This window comes from Lactuca virosa, chromosome 2 (assembly GCF_052849685.1).
Source record: "Lactuca virosa cultivar CGN04683 chromosome 2, Lactuca_virosa_CGN04683_v6, whole genome shotgun sequence".
Classification (NCBI taxonomy): Eukaryota; Viridiplantae; Streptophyta; class Magnoliopsida; order Asterales; family Asteraceae; genus Lactuca; species Lactuca virosa.
In genome coordinates this window covers 268,593,796-268,599,502 of record NC_136427.1, presented here as the reverse complement: position 1 = coordinate 268,599,502, position 5,707 = coordinate 268,593,796, and the positions used below count along the sequence as shown (strand labels likewise).

General features: G+C 35.6%; 1 long non-coding RNA gene across 1 annotated transcript; it reads left to right on the top strand.

Moving 5' to 3' along the window:
* The first annotated feature begins 4,268 nt into the window (after window positions 1–4,268).
* LOC145156980 (uncharacterized) lies at window positions 4,269–5,419 on the top strand. Its single transcript, XR_013737019.1, has 3 exons — window positions 4,269–4,708; window positions 4,809–4,882; window positions 5,228–5,419. It is a non-coding gene; the product is annotated as an uncharacterized LOC145156980 (long non-coding RNA).
* Window positions 5,420–5,707: the final 288 nt, after the last annotated feature.

The window sequence follows — 5,707 nt, the reverse complement described above, 5'->3', positions numbered from 1 at the left end:
TAAGTGGTTGGAGTTTACTAAATGTATCATATTTTTACTTAAAATCGACCGGTAAACTAAACTCTAAATCAAAAATCGTACGGGTTGCTCGAGGTGAACGTTGGTGGGTGCCGAAAGTGAACGGTGGTGGTACAGGCGATGAACGATGTTGGTAAAGGACCAACCACAAAAGAAATTGAAACCATAGGGACCATTCTTGTAAGTTATAATAACTTGTTATGGAGGATCTGTTAAAAACTAACCAAATTGACATAATAGACATGTAAGTTGTATGTTTAATGACCTTTTGAGCAAAAAATATACTTTAGTGACCAAATCGGATAAATGACGATAGTTGATTGGGCTATAGTGACATTTACCCTATTCTCAAAGAATATGGAAATTCAATGTAGTATGTGTTCAAATGCTTTTGTCGATGTTGGAAAATAGAGTATTGAAACCAACAAATATTTTTAATAATGAAAGGCTGAAAAAAAAAATGATGACTAACTTTTCAAGAATGGTGCAAGTATTAAAAATAGAGGCATGAAAAAACCATCAAAAAGCAAGGGCATGTGAAAGCCATCAAAAAGCAAAGACAGATTCTTCAAGAATAATAAAGATTCTTCAAAAATGTTTTATATATTATAATTTTTTGTATATTCTTCGGAAATGATAAAAGATTCCTAAAGAATGTAGTATAGAAGTTTGTGTATATTCTTTAAAATATTGTATATATTCTTGTATTATGTTATAAAAATGATTCTTAATATTATATATTAGTCAAGGCAAAAGGTTGATGCTGACAACTCTAACCAGCCCCATCGAACTCAGCCTCCAAGGGTACTCGATGAGGGGGCATATTTTAACTCACTCAGTGGATGGAAATCAGGGGGGTTGACGTGGATAGAATCCACGACCTATCTGTTATCAAGGCTAGTCTCCTCAATGCCTTACCAACTGAGCTACATGTCAGAGGCTTCGTATTATATATTATTGATTGTATTGTAATATATTTTTCTTAAAGAATGATATGTTATTGTTTTATATATGAGGTGTATTATTTAAGAATGTTACTTCTCAAAAATTTGTATTCTTTAAGACTGAATAACTAAAAAAACTATTAAATAAAATCATATTCTTTAAGATCGAAAGAATCAAAATATGTGTTCATGTGTTAAATGAAGAAGTATGATAAAAAAAATTTGATTTAGTTTAAATATGTTGAATTAAATATAAGATCTGATTATAATTGCACTAATAATTAATAATTATAATTATATAATACATGCTAGTTCATGTTAATAACATGTATGTAACGACCCAATTTTCAAAAGAAATTTTTCATTTTTAAATCGTCAAAAACATTTCCAATAAACCATAAAATCTCGAGTACATTTGTTTTCAAATTCATAACATCAACAATATTATTCCAAACATCAGAGTGTCCCATAAAAACGCTTGAGAGAGAGTGCATGTCATGTCGTCAAGCCTTGCCCTTGCCCTTAGGCTCAGATGTACCTGAAACAAATCCACAAACTGTAAGCTAATGCATAGTGAGTTCCCCATAGCATAACCCACATAATCACATAACCATATTAGCTATAAAAGCTACATAAAACCACATAAGCCATGCATAAAAACATATAAGGACGTTGTGGGCTCCTCCTAAGGTCTTACTCCAGGGTGCCATGGGCTCCCCCACATGGTCTTACACCGAAGTGCCATGCCCCCCCCCCCCCCCATATCCTTAGCTGAAAAGCCATAGGCTCCCCCCACATGGTCTTACATCCAGGTGCCATGGGCTCCTCCCATGGTCTTTACTTGAAAATCCATGGGCTCCCTCACATGGTCTTACATCCAGGTGCCATGGGCTCCCGCCATGGTCTTCCCTGCAAGTATCACATATATAACTAGCATAACACTTAGCGTAACTGACTATCATACCACATATCTCTACAACAACGAGTGTACCACATATCACAAAATGGGCCGACCTTGGTGCCTTCGACCCATTGGTATGGTGAGGAAACTCACCTCTCGTGAATGCTGAACTGACAAGATAAGATACGATAAGTCCCAACGCACAGCTCCAACTCAATTGCCTATAATCATCATGTGATTAACTTGTCACAATCCCGAAATACCATAAATACCTTCAAAGTCAACCTTGGCCAACCCTGGTCAAAGTCAAGGTCAACAGTCCCTGTTGACCCCAACTCGTCGAGTCCATCCAACAACTCGTCGAGTTCCTCCAGAGTCCATACAACCGAAATCCCGAGTCACCTGAGTAACTCGTCGAGTTCCTTAATGTCCAAGGGCCAAAAACTCTAAACCGAAATCTCTTGACCGAAATCTCTTAATCAGCTCACCGAAATCACTCTGGATCCCGAAAATGGAAAACCCTACCCGACTCGTCGAGTTGGCTAAGCAACTCGTCGAGTCCCTTAAGCCCTTTTTGTGTCCAGTCCTTTCCAGTGGGATCCAAGGCTCCAAACTACTGATCCAACCCCTTATAGTGCAGTTACCATGTAAAGTTGCAAACTTTACGTGCATGCAAGGCCTCACAAGGCTAAAACACTAAAACTAAGGTTTCTACAAGGTTTTATTGCATGGAAAGGGCCTAAGCTGGATAAAGTGGGCAACCTTATGTCATTGAAGACCTAGAGGTGTCCAGATATGGAACCATATCCTTATGACAAGTCCAAATCCAAGTATGACACCCTTTTTGCACCAAAAGTGACCATATTCTTCCATAAGATGAGATCTAAGCAAATAGAGATCAAGGTAGCAACTTTTTACCTCTAAATGGATGCTAACAACAAGTAGATGTCGGATCCAAAACCTTCTCCTCACTTTAATCTCTTCAACCTTCAAGTTTCCTTCCAAAAAGCACAAGATTCACTCTCCAAAGCTCACACACACTCAAGAAAACACCAAAATGCGGCTAGGGTTTCTCTCTGGGTTGTAAGAACGATGAAAGAGGCTATAAATGAGTCAAAAGTTCTTTAAATAGGGTACAAACCTCTGAAAATTAGAGTTTACTTTACAACGCCTACTCGTCGAGTCGGGGCCTTCCGACTCGTCGAGTAGGATGTAAATCCCGCGTCCTCATAAATGACCTCTACTCGACGAGTTGGAGCTCCCCAACTCGTCGAGTCCTAGCACAAAACCCTAAAAACTTAGAGAATTAAATGATACATGGAACAGGCGTTACAATGTACCTCAAAATCATATTCTTTCATTCTTTTTAATCTAATGGTCAGAATTTGGTCACACATTCACACAATATTTATGATTCATAGTTGATCTTAACCTATATATATATATATATATATATATATATATATATATATATATATATATATATATATATATAGACTCTTTTTTTCGGTGAAGACTCGTGAGGACGCCTTAAAAAAATTGAAAAAAAAATACAAATCATAAAATCGAGCATAGTATTATATTGGAGAGAAAAAAAATTGGATCATTAAAATTGATTTATGGATCATAAAAAGTGAATCATGGATCATAAAAATTGTCCAAAAAAATTTCAATTTTTTTCCTCTCCGATATAGTACTATGCTCGATTTTATGATTTGTATTTTTTTTTAAATTTTTTATTAATTTTTTAAGGTGTCCTCACGAGTTATCGACGAAAAAAATCATTATCCGATCATCTATATATATATATATATATATATATATATATATATATATATATATATATATATATATATATATCATAACAAGAGTGTTAATGATAGCTATAAATGTATCATTTTTCAATTATACCCAATCATGAGTTTTACAAAGTTAGGCTAAATTATACTCCAAGCATCAAAAACGAAAAGAAACTTCATGCACAACCGTACAATAAAATAGTTATAATTTTCACAAAAAGAGTATAATTGTTTGGGGGTAATAGCTACCATTGAAGTTGCTAAAAATGCTTTTCAAGTCGGCCCCATTGTACTAGTATAAATTATCTTAATTAGTAAAGTAGTTCCCACTCCCCACTATCCGCAATCATATTGATATGGTCAATTAGATGAAAACGAAATCTTAGTTTTTGTAAAAGGCTAAGGCCCGTTTGGTAGCCTTTTAATTAACAAATTAAGAGGTAAACTCTTAATTTTTCAGATTAAGAGTGTTTGGTAGCATAGGAATAAAAGCCTCTTAATTTTCTAAAAGCATCTTAAAGTTTCAGACTTTGGCCCGTATCCGAAAAAAAAAATCACGCGTCCTTCCCTCTTTTACCCTCATACGCTGCTGCCGCCTCCAAAATAAAACCCCCACGTTCATATCTTCTCTTCTATCTCCTCCCACCTCCGACCCCGTAGAGCGTCGATCACCTCCTCCGACCTCCTCCCGTCGTCGACCTTCCCTGAAATCGACTCTATCAGCCGATCACCGCCTCTGCTTGCGCCGCCTTTTCCACCGGTAATGAACCCCTCCATCTTCCTCAAATTCTAAAACCCTCCACAGTTCGATACAATTAAATTTGTTGGGGACGACGGCGACGGTATATGTTCAGAGCTCCGGCAGCTAGTGGTGGTGGTGTCCTTTAACATCCATCACCACTCAATCACCAAACCTGGCAGATATGGGGGATCAAAGTCACCACCGAGCTGCCGCTCCCAGGGCTTTCCAATTCCACCCGACACGACCAGATATCATCGACGTGTTCAATCTATACCTCAGCGGCCGCGAAAATTCAGACGATTTGGTCCGAGAACCTCTATATGTTTTACTCTCTCTACGTTTCAGTTTCAATGAATAATAAAAGTTTTTTTATACATGGATGTTGATGATGAGATTAACCACAGGAACAAGACACAGAAACGAGTTAAGAGGCAAATCAAGACCTTCCTCACTAGTCAAAGCTCATGCACCTCTTCAGGTATGTGATATGTTCTTCCTTTTTTTTGATAAAATTGGTTGTTTAGCTGCTAAAATTGTTTGTTTATCTCCTTTATATATGATGAAATTGTCTGTTTATATGCTAAAATCATGAAATTGAGATGTAATATTTACATAGGTTAGATTTACAGGGGAGAAGAAGATGAAGTGATTTCTTTATTTTTTCATGAATTCTTTTAATTGTTTATTAGGGTTTGATTGATTGGTCTTTTGTTCTACATGATGTAACATGGATAATTTTTTTTTTTAAACATGGATATGGCTCATATCAATTGTAGTTGTTCAGTATGGTTGGAACCTGACATTCATCCAATTCGTGTTGCAGAAGGCTATATGATTGTTTCAAAGATTGATGTTGATCATATGCAACGAATCTCACACATGAAGAAATCCAAGATAGGAAAGACATCAAAACGGGAATGATAGGGTTCAGTTGATTTTATAAAGAACAAATTGGAATAGTTTTTGTGTTGTGTTTGAAAATATTTATGTTTGGATTTTATTCGAATTTTAGTATTATTTGGTGGATTTGAAAATATTTTTGTTTGATTTGGATTATGTATTGTGTTTATATATATTTTTTATAATTATTCAAAGAGTTTGTTCAGTTATTTTTTAAAACAAAAACATTGAAATAAACGAAAATTATACAGAAGGGTAAAATTGTCATTTTTATCATTCAGCATAGCAATTCAGATGTTCCAACCAAACAGTATGTTATAAATTCAGATCTTAAAAATTCAGACCCTCTTAGAAATTAAGACATCTTAAAAATTCAGATCTTAAAAATTCAGACTCTGCCAAA